Source organism: Hippocampus zosterae, chromosome 6, assembly GCF_025434085.1.
Source record: "Hippocampus zosterae strain Florida chromosome 6, ASM2543408v3, whole genome shotgun sequence".
NCBI lineage: Eukaryota > Metazoa > Chordata > Actinopteri > Syngnathiformes > Syngnathidae > Hippocampus > Hippocampus zosterae.
This window is the reverse complement of record NC_067456.1, coordinates 26,862,501-26,877,500: the sequence shown is the minus strand read 5'-3', so window position 1 is coordinate 26,877,500 and position 15,000 is coordinate 26,862,501. Positions and strand designations below refer to the sequence as shown.

Sequence of the window (15,000 nt, the reverse complement as noted above, 5' to 3'; positions counted from 1 at the left end):
ATAGAAGCGGCTGGAGGTACCGGGGGCGAAGCCCGCCCCGGCCCGGAGGCCGAGTTAAAAAAAATAATAATCCCCGTTCAGTCTCAATGGCGGGGTGCGGGCCGGCCCGGCGGCAAGTGCGGCGGGCAGCAGGCCTCTTGGACAGGTTGAGAGATAAAAAAATAATAATTCCCGTGCAGTCTCAATGGCGGGGTGCGGGCCGGGGAATAGGCCTCTTGGCCGGGGTGAATAGTGTTGGAACACGGCCCGCGGAAATAGTAGCGGCTGGAGGTACCGGGGGCGATGCCCGCCCCGGCCCGGCGGCCAAGTTAAAAAAATAAATAATCCCGTTCAGTCTCAATGGCAGGGTGCGGGCCGGCCCGGCGGCGATTGCGGCGGGCAGCAGGCCTCTTGGACAGGTTGAGAGATAAAAAAATAATAATTCCCATGCAGTCTCAATGGCGGGGTGCGGGCCGGGGAATAGGCCTCTTGGCCGGGGTGAATATGTTGGAAATCGGCGCGCGTAAATAGGAAGCGGCTGGAGGTACCGGGGGCGAAGCCCGCCGCGGCCCGGAGGCCGAGTTAAAAAAAAAATAATCCCCGTTCAGTCTCAATGGCGGGGTGCGGGCCGCCCCGGCGGCGAGTGCGGCGGGCAGCAGGCCTCTTGGACAGGTTGAGAGATAAAAAAATAATAATTCCCGTGCAGTCTCAATGGCGGGGTGCGGGCCGGGGAATAGGCCTCTTGGCCGGGGTGAATAGTGTTGGAACACGGCCCGCGGAAATAGTAGCGGCTGGAGGTACCGGGGGCGATGCCCGCCCCGGCCCGGCGGCCAAGTTAAAAAAATAAATAATCCCCGTTCAGTCTCAATGGCAGGGTGCAGGCCGGCCCGGCGGCGATTGCGGCGGGCAGCAGGCCTCTTGGACAGGTTGAGAGATAAAAAAATAATAATTCCCGTGCAGTCTCAATGGCGGGGTGCGGGCCGGGGAATAGGCCTCTTGGCCGGGGTGAATAGTGTTGGAACACGGCCCGCGGAAATAGTAGCGGCTGGAGGTACCGGGGGCGATGCCCGCCCCGGGCCGGCGGCCAAGTTAAAAAAATAAATAATCCCCGTTCAGTCTCAATGGCAGGGTGCGGGCCGGCCCGGCGGCGAGTGCGGCGGGCAGCAGGCCTCTTGGACAGGTTGAGAGATAAAAAAATAATAATTCCCGTTCAGTATCAATGGCAGGGTGCGGGCCGGCCCGGCGGCGATTGCGGCGGGCAGCAGGCCTCTTGGACAGGTTGAGAGATAAAAAAATAATAATTCCCATGCAGTCTCAATGGCGGGGTGCGGGCCGGGGAATAGGCCTCTTGGCCGGGGTGAATATGTTGGAGCGCGCCGCGCGTAAATAGAAGCGGCTGGAGGTACCGGGGGCGAAGCCCGCCCCGGCCCGGAGGCCGAGTTAAAAAAAATAATAATCCCCGTTCAGTCTCAATGGCGGGGTGCGGGCCGGCCCGGCGGCGAGTGCGGCGGGCAGCAGGCCTCTTGGACAGGTTGAGAGATAAAAAAATAATAATTCCCGTTCAGTCTCAATGGCGGGGTGCGGGCCGGCCCGGCGGCGAGTGCGGCGGGCAGCAGGCCTCTTGGACAGGTTGAGAGATAAAAAAACAATAATTCCCGTGCAGTCTCAATGGCGGGGTGCGGGCCGGGGAATAGGCCTCTTGGCCGGGGTGAATAGTGTTGGAACACGGCCCGCGGAAATAGTAGCGGCTGGAGGTACCGGGGGCGATGCCCGCCCCTGCGGCCAAGTTAAAAAAATAAATAATCCCCGTTCAGTCTCAATGGCGGGGTGGGGGCCGGCCCGGCGGCGATTGCGGCGGGCAGCAGGCCTCTTGGACAGGTTGAGAGATAAAAAAATAATAATTCCCATGCAGTCTCAATGGCGGGGTGCGGGCCGGGGAATAGGCCTCTTGGCCGGGGTGAATATGTTGGAACGCGGCGCGCGTAAATAGAAGCGGCTGGAGGTACCGGGGGCGAAGCCCGCCCCGGCCCGGAGGCCGAGTTAAAAAAAATAATAATCCCCGTTCAGTCTCAATGACGGGGTGCGGGCCGGCCCGGCGGACGAGTGTGGCCGGGGAAGAGGCCTCTTGGCCGGGATGAATATGTTGGAACGCGGCGCGCGTAAATAGAAGCGGCTGGAGGTACCGGGGGCGAAGCCCGCCCCGGCCCGGAGGCCGAGTTAAAAAAAATAATAATCCCCGTTCAGTCTCAATGGCGGGGTGCGGGCCGGCCCGGCGGCGAGTGCGGCGGGCAGCAGGCCTCTTGGACAGGTTGAGAGATAAAAAAATAATAATTCCCGTGCAGTCTCAATGGCGGGGTGCGGGCCGGCCCGGCGGACGAGTGTGGCCGGGGAAGAGGCCTCTTGGCCGGGGTGAATAGTGTTGGAACGCGGCCCGCGGAAATAGTAGCGGCTGGAGGTACCGGGGGCAATGCCCGCCCCGGCCCGGCGGCCAAGTTAAAAAAATAAATAATCCCCGTTCAGTCTCAAATGCAGGGTGCGGGCCGGCCCGGTGGCCGAGTGTGGCTGGGGAAGAGGCCTCTTGGCCGGGGTTAATAGTGTTGGAACGCGTCCCGCGGAAATAGTAGCGGCTGGAGGTACCGGGGGCGATGCCCGCCCCCGCCCGGCGGCCGAGTTAAAAAAATAATAATCCCCGTTCAGTCTCAATGGCGGGGTGCGGGCCGGCCCGGCGGCGATTGCGGCGGGCAGCAGGTCACGTTGATTTGACAGATCAACGTCTCTTTGGAATAAAATTAATGTCCAACAGAGGGAGCCGTCTGCACGGGGATCGGTCATGATAGCACTTGGACATGAAGCAGCTTGGGATTTCCGCCTGCTGGATGCCTTTGCACCTCCACTGGAAAAGCCCACTTTTGCAACAAACATCAAATACCGCATCTGCGTGCTCGCAGAGGACCGTATGCGAGCCTGACAGGCTGCGCGCTCCAACCACCACGGGAGCGGGCCCCTCCTTCGTGCTCTCGGGAGGAGGTCATTAAATGAAAAAAAAAATCACCCCACTACTCCATCCCCGACCCGCAAGTGCCTTGTCTGCTATAAAGGGGACAATTTTCACGTTTTCCCTCGCTTACGGCCATACTACCCTGAGAACGCCCGATCTCGTCCGATCTCGGAAGCTAAGCAGGGTCGGGCCTGGTTAGTACTTGGATGGGAGACCGCCTGGGAATACCAGGTGCTGTAAGCTTTTGCACCCACCTCCAATTCTCAACACGATTCACTGCTCTTTCCAAAAATTTTGGCATTCATTCGTCATTCAACTTTCACTTATCCTGTGGTTTGAAATCGTTTCCTTCACGTTGATTTGACAGATCAACGTCTCTTTGGAATAAAATTAATGTCCAAAAGAGGGAGCCGTCTGCACGGGGATCGGTCATGATAGCACTTGGACATGAAGCAGCTTGGGATTTCCGCCTGCTGGATGCCTTTGCACCTCCACTGGAAAAGCCCACTTTTGCAACAAACATCAAATACCGCATCTGCGTGCTCGCAGAGGACCGTATGCGAGCCTGACAGGCTGCGCGCTCCAACCACCACGGGAGCGGGCCCCTCCTTCGTGCTCTCGGGAGGAGGTCATTAAATGAAAAAAAAAATCACCCCACTACTCCATCCCCGACCCGCAAGTGCCTTGTCTGCTATAAAGGGGACAATTTTCACGTTTTCCCTCGCTTACGGCCATACTACCCTGAGAACGCCCGATCTCGTCCGATCTCGGAAGCTAAGCAGGGTCGGGCCTGGTTAGTACTTGGATGGGAGACCGCCTGGGAATACCAGGTGCTGTAAGCTTTTGCACCCACCTCCAATTCTCAACACGATTCACTGCTCTTTCCAAAAATTTTGGCATTCATTCGTCATTCAACTTTCACTTATCCTGTGGTTTGAAATCGTTTCCTTCACGTTGATTTGACAGATCAACGTCTCTTTGGAATAAAATTAATGTCCAACAGAGGGAGCCGTCTGCACGGGGATCGGTCATGATAGCACTTGGACATGAAGCAGCTTGGGATTTCCGCCTGCTGGATGCCTTTGCACCTCCACTGGAAAAGCCCACTTTTGCAACAAACATCAAATACTGCATCTGCGTGCTCGCAGAGGACCGTATGCGAGCCTGACAGGGTGCGCGCTCAAACCACCACGGGAGCGGGCCCCTCCTTCGTGCTCTCGGGAGGAGGTCATTAAATGAAAAAAAAAATCACCCCACTACTCCATCCCCGACCCGCAAGTGCCCTGTCTGCTATAAAGGGGACAATTTTCACGTTTTCCCTCGCTTACGGCCATACTACCCTTAGAACGCCCGATCTCGTCCGATCTCGGAAGCTAAGCAGGGTCTGGCCTGGTTAGTACTTGGATGGGAGACCGCCTGGGAATACCAGGTGCTGTAAGCTTTTGCACCCACCTCCAATTCTCAACACGATTCACTGCTCTTTCCAAAAATTTTGGCATTCATTCGTCATTCAACTTTCACTTATCCTGTGGTTTGAAATCGTTTCCTTCACGTTGATTTGACAGATCAACGTCTCTTTGGAATAAAATTAATGTCCAACAGAGGGAGCCGTCTGCACGGGGATCGGTCATGATAGCACTTGGACATGAAGCAGCTTGGGATTTCCGCCTGCTGGATGCCTTTGCACCTCCACTGGAAAAGCCCACTTTTGCAACAAACATCAAATACTGCATCTGCGTGCTCGCAGAGGACCGTATGCGAGCCTGACAGGCTGCGCGCTCAAACCACCACGGGAGCGGGCCCCTCCTTTGTGCACTCCGGAGGAGGTTTATTAAATGAAAAAAAAATCACCCCACTACTCCACCCCCGACCCAGAAGTGCCCTGTCTGCTATAAAGAGGACAATTTTCGCGTTTTCCCTCGCTTACGGCCATACTACCCTGAGAACCCCCGATCTCGTCCGATCTTGGAAGCTAAGCAGGGTCGGGCCTGGTTAGTACTTGGATGGGAGACCGCCTGGGAATACCAGGTGCTGTAAGCTTTTGCACCCACCTCCAATTCACAACACGATTCACTGCTCTTTCCAAAAATTTTGGCATTCATTCGTCATTCAACTTTCACTTATCCTGTGGTTTGAAATCGTTTCCTTCACGTTGATTTGACAGATCAACGTCTCTTTGGAATAAAATTAATGTCCAACAGAGGGAGCCGTCTGCACGGGGTCGGTCATGATAGCACTTGGACATGAAACAGCTTGGGATTTCCGCCTGCTAAGTGCCTTTGCACCTCCACTGGAAAAGCCCACTTTTGCAACAGACATCAAGTACAGCCTCTGCGCGCTCGCAGAGGACCGTATGCGAGCCTGACAGGCTGCGCGCTCAAACCACCACGGGAGCGGGCCCCTCCTTTGTGCACTCCGGAGGAGGTTTATTAAATGAAAAAAAAATCACCCCACTACTCCACCCCCGACCCAGAAGTGCCCTGTCTGCTATAAAGAGGACAATTTTCGCGTTTTCCCTCGCTTACGGCCATACTACCCAGAGAACGCCCGATCTCGTCCGATCTTGGAAGCTAAGCAGGGTCGGGCCTGGTTAGTACTTGGATGGGAGACCGCCTGGGAATACCAGGTGCTGTAAGCTTTTGCACCCACCTCCAATTCTCAACACGATTCACTGCTCTTTCCAAAAATTTTGGCTTTCATTCGTCATTCAACTTTCACTTATCCTGTGGTTTGAAATCGTTTCCTTCACGTTGATTTGACAGATCAACGTCTCTTTGGAATAAAATTAATGTCCAACAGAGGGAGCCGTCTGCACGGGGTCGGTCATGATAGCACTTGGACATGAAGCAGCTTGGGATTTCCGCCTGCTGGATGCTTTTGCACCTCCACTGGAAAAGCCAACTTTTGCAACAGACATCAAGTACAGCCTCTGCGTGCTCGCAGAGGACCGTATGCGAGCCTGACAGGCTGCGCGCTCCAACCACCACGGGAGCGGGCCCCTCCTTCGCGCTCTCGGGAGGAGGTCATTAAATGAAAAAAAATCACCCCACTACTCCATCCCCGACCCGCAAGTGCCCTGTCTGCTATAAAGGGGACAATTTTCACGTTTTCCCTCGCTTACGGCCATACTACCCTGAGAACGCCCGATCTCGTCCGATCTCGGAAGCTAAGCAGGGTTGGGCCTGGTTAGTACTTGGATGGGAGACCGCCTGGGAATACCAGGTGCTGTAAGCTTTTGCACCCACCTCCAATTCTCAACACGATTCACTGCTCTTTCCAAAAATTTTGGCATTCATTCGTCATTCAACTTTTACTTATCCTGTGGTTTGAAATCGTTTCCTTCACGTTGATTTGACAGATCAACGTCTCTTTGGAATAAAATTAATGTCCAACAGAGGGAGCCGTCTGCACGGGGATCGGTCATGATAGCACTTGGACATGAAACAGCTTGGGATTTCCGCCTGCTGGATGCCTTTGCACCTCCACTGGAAAAGCCCACTTTTGCAACAAACATCAAATACCGCATCTGCGCGCTCGCAGAGGACCGTATGCGAGCCTGACAGGCTGCGCGCTCCAACCACCACGGGAGCGGGCCCCTCCTTCGTGCTCTCGGGAGGAGGTCATTAAATGAAAAAAAAAATCACCCCACTACTCCATCCCCGACCCGCAAGTGCCTTGTCTGCTATAAAGGGGACAATTTTCACGTTTTCCCTCGCTTACGGCCATACTACCCTGAGAATGCCCGATCTCGTCCGATCTCGGAAGCTAAGCAGCGTCGGGCCTGGTTAGTACTTGGATGGGAGACCGCCTGGGAATACCAGGTGCTGTAAGCTTTTGCACCCACCTCCAATTCTCAACACGATTCACTGCTCTTTCCAAAAATTTTGGCTTTCATTCGTCATTCAAATTTCACTTATCCTGTGGTTTGAAATCGTTTCCTTCACGTTGATTTGACAGATCAACGTCTCTTTGGAATAAAATTAATGTCCAACAGAGGGAGCCGTCTGCACGGGGTCGGTCATGATAGCACTTGGACATGAAGCAGCTTGGGATTTCCGCCTGCTGGATGCTTTTGCACCTCCACTGGAAAAGCCAACTTTTGCAACAGACATCAAGTACAGCCTCTGCGTGCTCGCAGAGGACCGTATGCGAGCCTGACAGGCTGCGCGCTCCAACCACCACGGGAGCGGGCCCCTCCTTCGTGCTCTCGGGAGGAGGTCATTAAATGAAAAAAAAATCACCCCACTACTCTATCCCCGACCCGCAAGTGCCCTGTCTGCTATAAAGGGGACAATTTTCACGTTTTCCCTCGCTTACGGCCATACTACCCTGAGAACGCCCGATCTCGTCCGATCTCGGAAGCTAAGCAGGGTCGGGCCTGGTTAGTACTTGGATGGGAGACCGCCTGGGAATACCAGGTGCTGGGAGCTTTTGCACCCACCACCAATTCTCAACACGATTCACTGCTCTTTCCAAAAATTTTGGCATTCATTCGTCATTCAACTTTCACTTATCCTGTGGTTTGAAATCGTTTCCTTCACGTTGATTTGACAGATCAACGTCTCTTTGGAATAAAATTAATGTCCAACAGAGGGAGCCGTCTGCACGGGGATCGGTCATGATAGCACTTGGACATGAAACAGCTTGGGATTTCCGCCTGCTGGATGCCTTTGCACCTCCACTGGAAAAGCCCACTTTTGCAACAAACATCAAATACCGCATCTGCGTGCTCGCAGAGGACCGTATGCGAGCCTGACAGGCTGCGCGCTCCAACCACCACGGGAGCGGGCCCCTCCTTCGTGCTCTCGGGAGGAGGTCATTAAATGAAAAAAAAAATCACCCCACTACTCCATCCCCGACCCGCAAGTGCCTTGTCTGCTATAAAGGGGACAATTTTCGCGTTTTCCCTCGCTTACGGCCATACTACCCTGAGAACGCCTGATCTCGTCCGATCTCGGAAGCTAAGCAGGGTCCGTCCTGGTTAGTACTTGGATGGGAGACCGCCTGGGATTACCAGGTGCTGTAAGCTTTTGCACCCACCTCCAATTCTCAACACGATTCACTGCTCTTTCCAAAAATTTTGGCTTTCATTAGTCATTCAACTTTCACTTATCCTGTGGTTTGAAATCGTTTCCTTAACGTTGATTTGACAGATCAACGTCTCTTTGGAATAAAATTAATGTCCAACAGAGGGAGCCGTCTGCACGGGGATCGGTCATGATAGCACTTGGACATGAAGCAGCTTGGGATTTCCGCCTGCTGGATGCTTTTGCACCTCCACTGGAAAAGCCAACTTTTGCAACAGACATCAAGTACAGCCTCTGCGTGCTCGCAGCGGACCGTATGCGAGCCTGACAGGCTGCGCGCTCAAACCACCACGGGAGCGGGCCCCTCCTTTGTGCACTCCGGAGGAGGTTTATTAAATGAAAAAAAATCACCCCTCTACTCCACCCCCGACCCAGAAGTGCCATGTCTGCTATAAAGAGGACAATTTTCGCGTTTTCCCTCGCTTACGGCCATACTACCCTGAGAACGCCCGATCTCGTCCGATCTCGGAATCTAAGCAGGGTCGGGCCTGGTTAGTACTTGGATGGGAGACCGCCTGGGAATACCACGGGAGCGGGCCCCTCCTTCGTGCTCTCGGGAGGAGGTCATTAAATGAAAAAAAATCACCCCACTACTCCATCCCCGACCCGCAAGTGCCTTGTCTGCTATAAAGGGGACAATTTTCACGTTTTCCCTCGCTTACGGCCATACTACCCTGAGAACGCCCGATCTTGTCAGATCTCGGAAGCTAAGCAGGGTCGGGCCTGGTTAGTACTTGGATGGGAGACCGCCTGGGAATACCAGGTGCTGTAAGCTTTTGCACCCACCTCCAATTCACAACACGATTCACTGCTCTTTCCAAAAATTTTGGCATTCATTCGTCATTCAACTTTCACTTATCCTGTGGTTTGAAATCGATTCCTTCACGTTGATTTGACAGATCAACGTCTCTTTGGAATAAAATTAATGTCCAACAGAGGGAGCCGTCTGCACGGGGATCGGTAATGATAGCACTTGGACATGAAGCAGCTTGGGATTTCCGCCTGCTGGATGCTTTTGCACCTCCACTGAAAAGCCAACTTTTGCAACAGACATCAAGTACAGCCTCTGCGTGTTCGCAGAGGACCGTATGCGAGCCTGACAGGCTGCGCGCTCAAACCACCACGGGAGCGGGCCCCTCCTTTGTGCACTCCGGAGGAGGTTTATTAAATGAAAAAAAATCACCCCACTACTCCACCCCCGACCCAGAAGTGCCCTGTCTGCTATAAAGAGGACAGTTTTCGCGTTTTCCCTCGCTTACGGCCATACTACCCTGAGAACGCCCGATCTCGTCCGATCTCGGAAGCGAAGCAGGGTCGGGCCTGGTTAGTCCTTGAATGGGAGACCGCCTGGGAATACCAGGTGCTGTAAGCTTTTGCACCCACCTCCAATTCTCAACACGATTCACTGCTCTTTCCAAAAATTTTGGCATTCATTCGTCATTCAACTTTCACTTATCCTGTGGTTTGAAATCGTTTCCTTCACGTTGATTTGACAGATCAACGTCTCTTTGGAATAAAATTAATGTCCAACAGAGGGAGCCGTCTGCACGGGGTCGGTCATGATAGCACTTGGACATGAAACAGCTTGGGATTTCCGCCTGCTGGATGCCTTTGCACCTCCACTGGAAAAGCCCACGTTTGCAACAAACATCAAATACCGCATCTGCGTGCTCGCAGAGGACCGTATGCGAGCCTGACAGGCTGCGCGCTCAAACCACCACGGGAGCGGGCCCCTCCTTCGTGCTCTCGGGAGGAGGTCATTAAATGTAAAAAAAATCACGCCACTACTCCATCCCCGACCCGCAAGTGCCTTGTCTGCTATAAAGGGGACAATTTTCACGTTTTCCCTCGCTTACGGCCATACTACCCTGAGAACGCCCGATCTCGTCCGATCTCGGAAGCTAAGCAGGGTCGGGCCTGGTTAGTACTTGGATGGGAGACCGCCTGGGAATACCAGGTGCTGTAATCTTTTGCACCCACCTCCAATTCTCAACACGATTCACTGCTCTTTCCAAAAAATTTGGCATTCATTCGTCATTCAACTTTCACTTATCCTGTGGTTTGAAATCGTTTCCTTCACGTTGATTTGACAGATCAACGTCTCTTTGGAATAAAATTAATGTCCAACAGAGGGAGCCGTCTGCACGGGGTCGGTCATGATAGCACTTGGACATGAAACAGCTTGGGATTTCCGCCTGCTGGATGCCTTTGCACCTCCACTGGAAAAGCCCACGTTTGCAACAAACATCAAATACCGCATCTGCGTGCTCGCAGAGGACCGTATGCGAGCCTGACAGGCTGCGCGCTCAAACCACCACGGGAGCGGGCCCCTCCTTCGTGCTCTCGGGAGGAGGTCATTAAATGAAAAAAAAATCACCCCACTACTCCATCCCCGACCTGCAAGTGCCTTGTCTGCTATAAAGGGGACAATTTTCACATTTTCCCTCGCTTACGGCCATACTACCCTGAGAACGCCCGATCTCGTCCGATCTCGGAAGCTAAGCAGGGTCGGGCCTGGTTAGTACTTGGATGGGAGACCGCCTGGGAATACCAGGTGCTGTAAGATCTTGCACCCACCTCCAATTCACAACACGATTCACTGCTCTTTCCAAAAATTTTGGCTTTCATTAGTCATTCAACTTTCACTTATCCTGTGGTTTGAAATCGTTTCCTTCACGTTGATTTGACAGATCAACGTCTCTTTGGAATAAAATTAATGTCCAACAGAGGGAGCCGTCTGCACGGGGTCGGTCATGATAGCACTTGGACATGAAACAGCTTGGGATTTCCGCCTGCTAAGTGCCTTTGCACCTCCACTGGAAAAGCCCACTTTTGCAACAGACATCAAGTACAGCCTCTGCGCGCTCGCAGAGGACCGTATGCGAGCCTGACAGGCTGCGCGCTCAAACCACCACGGGAGCGGGCCCCTCCTTTGTGCACTCCGGAGGAGGTTTATTAAATGAAAAAAAAATCACCCCACTACTCCACCCCCGACCCAGAAGTGCCCTGTCTGCTATAAAGAGGACAATTTTCCCGTTTTCCCTCGCTTACGGCCATACTACCCAGAGAACGCCTGATCTCGTCCGATCTTGGAAGCTAAGCAGGGTCGGGCCTGGTTAGTACTTGGATGGGAGACCGCCTGGGAATACCAGGTGCTGTAAGCTTTTGCACCCACCTCCAATTCTCAACACGATTCACTGCTCTTTCCAAAAATTTTGGCTTTCATTCGTCATTCAACTTTCACTTATCCTGTGGTTTGAAATCGTTTCCTTCACGTTGATTTGACAGATCAACGTCTCTTTGGAATAAAATTAATGTCCAACAGAGGGAGCCGTCTGCACGGGGTCGGTCATGATAGCACTTGGACATGAAGCAGCTTGGGATTTCCGCCTGCTGGATGCTTTTGCACCTCCACTGGAAAAGCCAACTTTTGCAACAGACATCAAGTACAGCCTTTGCGTGCTCGCAGAGGACCGTATGCGAGCCTGACAGGCTGCGCGCTCCAACCACCACGGGAGCGGGCCCCTCCTTCGCGCTCTCGGGAGGAGGTCATTAAATGAAAAAAAATCACCCCACTACTCCATCCCCGACCCGCAAGTGCCCTGTCTGCTATAAAGGGGACAATTTTCACGTTTTCCCTCGCTTACGGCCATACTACCCTGAGAACGCCCGATCTCGTCCGATCTCGGAAGCTAAGCAGGGTTGGGCCTGGTTAGTACTTGGATGGGAGACCGCCTGGGAATACCAGGTGCTGTAAGCTTTTGCACCCACCTCCAATTCTCAACACGATTCACTGCTCTTTCCAAAAATTTTGGCATTCATTCGTCATTCAACTTTTACTTATCCTGTGGTTTGAAATCGTTTCCTTCACGTTGATTTGACAGATCAACGTCTCTTTGGAATAAAATTAATGTCCAACAGAGGGAGCCGTCTGCACGGGGATCGGTCATGATAGCACTTGGACATGAAACAGCTTGGGATTTCCGCCTGCTGGATGCCTTTGCACCTCCACTGGAAAAGCCCACTTTTGCAACAAACATCAAATACCGCATCTGCGCGCTCGCAGAGGACCGTATGCGAGCCTGACAGGCTGCGCGCTCCAACCACCACGGGAGCGGGCCCCTCCTTCGTGCTCTCGGGAGGAGGTCATTAAATGAAAAAAAAAATCACCCCACTACTCCATCCCCGACCCGCAAGTGCCTTGTCTGCTATAAAGGGGACAATTTTCACGTTTTCCCTCGCTTACGGCCATACTACCCTGAGAATGCCCGATCTCGTCCGATCTCGGAAGCTAAGCAGCGTCGGGCCTGGTTAGTACTTGGATGGGAGACCGCCTGGGAATACCAGGTGCTGTAAGCTTTTGCACCCACCTCCAATTCTCAACACGATTCACTGCTCTTTCCAAAAATTTTGGCTTTCATTCGTCATTCAAATTTCACTTATCCTGTGGTTTGAAATCGTTTCCTTCACGTTGATTTGACAGATCAACGTCTCTTTGGAATAAAATTAATGTCCAACAGAGGGAGCCGTCTGCACGGGGTCGGTCATGATAGCACTTGGACATGAAGCAGCTTGGGATTTCCGCCTGCTGGTTGCTTTTGCACCTCCACTGGAAAAGCCAACTTTTGCAACAGACATCAAGTACAGCCTCTGCGTGCTCGCAGAGGACCGTATGCGAGCCTGACAGGCTGCGCGCTCCAACCACCACGGGAGCGGGCCCCTCCTTCGTGCTCTCGGGAGGAGGTCATTAAATGAAAAAAAAATCACCCCACTACTCTATCCCCGACCCGCAAGTGCCCTGTCTGCTATAAAGGGGACAATTTTCACGTTTTCCCTCGCTTACGGCCATACTACCCTGAGAACGCCCGATCTCGTCCGATCTCGGAAGCTAAGCAGGGTCGGGCCTGGTTAGTACTTGGATGGGAGACCGCCTGGGAATACCAGGTGCTGTAAGCTTTTGCACCCACCTCCAATTCTCAACACGATTCACTGCTCTTTCCAAAAATTTTGGCTTTCATTAGTCATTCAACTTTCACTTATCCTGTGGTTTGAAATCGTTTCCTTCACGTTGATTTGACAGATCAACGTCTCTTTGGAATAAAATTAATGTCCAACAGAGGGAGCCGTCTGCACGGGGTCGGTCATGATAGCACTTGGACATGAAGCAGCTTGGGATTTCCGCCTGCTGGATGCTTTTGCACCTCCACTGGAAAAGCCAACTTTTGCAACAGACATCAAGTACAGCCTTTGCGTGCTCGCAGAGGACCGTATGCGAGCCTGACAGGCTGCGCGCTCCAACCACCACGGGAGCGGGCCCCTCCTTCGCGCTCTCGGGAGGAGGTCATTAAATGAAAAAAAAATCACCCCACTACTCCATCCCCGACCCGCAAGTGCCCTGTCTGCTATAAAGGGGACAATTTTCACGTTTTCCCTCGCTTACGGCCATACTACCCTGAGAACGCCCGATCTCGTCCGATCTCGGAAGCTAAGCAGGGTTGGGCCTGGTTAGTACTTGGATGGGAGACCGCCTGGGAATACCAGGTGCTGTAAGCTTTTGCACCCACCTCCAATTCTCAACACGATTCACTGCTCTTTCCAAAAATTTTGGCATTCATTCGTCATTCAACTTTTACTTATCCTGTGGTTTGAAATCGTTTCCTTCACGTTGATTTGACAGATCAACGTCTCTTTGGAATAAAATTAATGTCCAACAGAGGGAGCCGTCTGCACGGGGATCGGTCATGATAGCACTTGGACATGAAACAGCTTGGGATTTCCGCCTGCTGGATGCCTTTGCACCTCCACTGGAAAAGCCCACTTTTGCAACAAACATCAAATACCGCATCTGCGCGCTCGCAGAGGACCGTATGCGAGCCTGACAGGCTGCGCGCTCCAACCACCACGGGAGCGGGCCCCTCCTTCGTGCTCTCGGGAGGAGGTCATTAAATGAAAAAAAAAATCACCCCACTACTCCATCCCCGACCCGCAAGTGCCTTGTCTGCTATAAAGGGGACAATTTTCACGTTTTCCCTCGCTTACGGCCATACTACCCTGAGAATGCCCGATCTCGTCCGATCTCGGAAGCTAAGCAGCGTCGGGCCTGGTTAGTACTTGGATGGGAGACCGCCTGGGAATACCAGGTGCTGTAAGCTTTTGCACCCACCTCCAATTCTCAACACGATTCACTGCTCTTTCCAAAAATTTTGGCTTTCATTCGTCATTCAAATTTCACTTATCCTGTGGTTTGAAATCGTTTCCTTCACGTTGATTTGACAGATCAACGTCTCTTTGGAATAAAATTAATGTCCAACACAGGGAGCCGTCTGCACGGGGTCGGTCATGATAGCACTTGGACATGAAGCAGCTTGGGATTTCCGCCTGCTGGATGCTTTTGCACCTCCACTGGAAAAGCCAACTTTTGCAACAGACATCAAGTACAGCCTCTGCGTGCTCGCAGAGGACCGTATGCGAGCCTGACAGGCTGCGCGCTCCAACCACCACGGGAGCGGGCCCCTCCTTCGTGCTCTCGGGAGGAGGTCATTAAATGAAAAAAAAATCACCCCACTACTCTATCCCCGACCCGCAAGTGCCCTGTCTGCTATAAAGGGGACAATTTTCACGTTTTCCCTCGCTTACGGCCATACTACCCTGAGAACGCCCGATCTCGTCCGATCTCGGAAGCTAAGCAGGGTCGGGCCTGGTTAGTACTTGGATGGGAGACCGCCTGGGAATACCAGGTGCTGTAAGCTTTTGCACCCACCTCCAATTCTCAACACGATTCACTGCTCTTTCCAAAAATTTTGGCTTTCATTAGTCATTCAACTTTCACTTATCCTGTGGTTTGAAATCGTTTCCTTCACGTTGATTTGACAGATCAACGTCTCTTTGGAATAAAATTAATGTCCAACAGAGGGAGCCGTCTGCACGTGGATCGGT

General features: G+C 52.9%; 20 non-coding genes and 1 pseudogene across 20 annotated transcripts; all 21 read left to right on the top strand.

Moving 5' to 3' along the window:
* The first annotated feature begins 3,101 nt into the window (after positions 1-3,101).
* Positions 3,102-3,220, top strand: LOC127602938 (5S ribosomal RNA). Its single transcript, XR_007962969.1, has one exon. It is a non-coding gene; the product is annotated as a 5S ribosomal RNA (ribosomal RNA).
* Positions 3,221-3,700: 480 nt separating this feature from the next.
* On the top strand, positions 3,701-3,819 carry LOC127602937 (5S ribosomal RNA). The gene has a single exon (XR_007962968.1). It is a non-coding gene; the product is annotated as a 5S ribosomal RNA (ribosomal RNA).
* Positions 3,820-4,299: 480 nt separating this feature from the next.
* LOC127602864 (5S ribosomal RNA) lies at positions 4,300-4,418 on the top strand. Its single transcript, XR_007962908.1, has one exon. It is a non-coding gene; the product is annotated as a 5S ribosomal RNA (ribosomal RNA).
* Positions 4,419-4,898: 480 nt separating this feature from the next.
* On the top strand, positions 4,899-5,017 carry LOC127602867 (5S ribosomal RNA). Its single transcript, XR_007962911.1, has one exon. It is a non-coding gene; the product is annotated as a 5S ribosomal RNA (ribosomal RNA).
* Positions 5,018-5,496: 479 nt separating this feature from the next.
* LOC127602885 (5S ribosomal RNA) lies at positions 5,497-5,615 on the top strand. The gene has a single exon (XR_007962929.1). It is a non-coding gene; the product is annotated as a 5S ribosomal RNA (ribosomal RNA).
* Positions 5,616-6,092: 477 nt separating this feature from the next.
* Positions 6,093-6,211, top strand: LOC127602945 (5S ribosomal RNA). Its single transcript, XR_007962976.1, has one exon. It is a non-coding gene; the product is annotated as a 5S ribosomal RNA (ribosomal RNA).
* A 480-nt stretch (positions 6,212-6,691) lies between these two features.
* LOC127602883 (5S ribosomal RNA) lies at positions 6,692-6,810 on the top strand. Its single transcript, XR_007962927.1, has one exon. It is a non-coding gene; the product is annotated as a 5S ribosomal RNA (ribosomal RNA).
* Positions 6,811-7,288: 478 nt separating this feature from the next.
* LOC127602884 (5S ribosomal RNA) lies at positions 7,289-7,407 on the top strand. The gene has a single exon (XR_007962928.1). It is a non-coding gene; the product is annotated as a 5S ribosomal RNA (ribosomal RNA).
* A 480-nt stretch (positions 7,408-7,887) lies between these two features.
* LOC127602914 (5S ribosomal RNA) lies at positions 7,888-8,006 on the top strand. The gene has a single exon (XR_007962958.1). It is a non-coding gene; the product is annotated as a 5S ribosomal RNA (ribosomal RNA).
* A 479-nt stretch (positions 8,007-8,485) lies between these two features.
* Positions 8,486-8,603, top strand: LOC127602922 (uncharacterized; annotated as a pseudogene).
* Positions 8,604-8,720: 117 nt separating this feature from the next.
* Positions 8,721-8,839, top strand: LOC127602866 (5S ribosomal RNA). Its single transcript, XR_007962910.1, has one exon. It is a non-coding gene; the product is annotated as a 5S ribosomal RNA (ribosomal RNA).
* A 478-nt stretch (positions 8,840-9,317) lies between these two features.
* Positions 9,318-9,436, top strand: LOC127602886 (5S ribosomal RNA). The gene has a single exon (XR_007962930.1). It is a non-coding gene; the product is annotated as a 5S ribosomal RNA (ribosomal RNA).
* Positions 9,437-9,914: 478 nt separating this feature from the next.
* LOC127602961 (5S ribosomal RNA) lies at positions 9,915-10,033 on the top strand. The gene has a single exon (XR_007962992.1). It is a non-coding gene; the product is annotated as a 5S ribosomal RNA (ribosomal RNA).
* A 478-nt stretch (positions 10,034-10,511) lies between these two features.
* LOC127602853 (5S ribosomal RNA) lies at positions 10,512-10,630 on the top strand. The gene has a single exon (XR_007962897.1). It is a non-coding gene; the product is annotated as a 5S ribosomal RNA (ribosomal RNA).
* A 479-nt stretch (positions 10,631-11,109) lies between these two features.
* On the top strand, positions 11,110-11,228 carry LOC127602889 (5S ribosomal RNA). Its single transcript, XR_007962933.1, has one exon. It is a non-coding gene; the product is annotated as a 5S ribosomal RNA (ribosomal RNA).
* Positions 11,229-11,705: 477 nt separating this feature from the next.
* LOC127602933 (5S ribosomal RNA) lies at positions 11,706-11,824 on the top strand. Its single transcript, XR_007962965.1, has one exon. It is a non-coding gene; the product is annotated as a 5S ribosomal RNA (ribosomal RNA).
* A 480-nt stretch (positions 11,825-12,304) lies between these two features.
* LOC127602882 (5S ribosomal RNA) lies at positions 12,305-12,423 on the top strand. The gene has a single exon (XR_007962926.1). It is a non-coding gene; the product is annotated as a 5S ribosomal RNA (ribosomal RNA).
* A 478-nt stretch (positions 12,424-12,901) lies between these two features.
* LOC127602936 (5S ribosomal RNA) lies at positions 12,902-13,020 on the top strand. The gene has a single exon (XR_007962967.1). It is a non-coding gene; the product is annotated as a 5S ribosomal RNA (ribosomal RNA).
* A 478-nt stretch (positions 13,021-13,498) lies between these two features.
* On the top strand, positions 13,499-13,617 carry LOC127602847 (5S ribosomal RNA). Its single transcript, XR_007962892.1, has one exon. It is a non-coding gene; the product is annotated as a 5S ribosomal RNA (ribosomal RNA).
* Positions 13,618-14,097: 480 nt separating this feature from the next.
* On the top strand, positions 14,098-14,216 carry LOC127602881 (5S ribosomal RNA). The gene has a single exon (XR_007962925.1). It is a non-coding gene; the product is annotated as a 5S ribosomal RNA (ribosomal RNA).
* Positions 14,217-14,694: 478 nt separating this feature from the next.
* On the top strand, positions 14,695-14,813 carry LOC127602935 (5S ribosomal RNA). The gene has a single exon (XR_007962966.1). It is a non-coding gene; the product is annotated as a 5S ribosomal RNA (ribosomal RNA).
* The last annotated feature ends 187 nt before the right edge of the window (positions 14,814-15,000 follow it).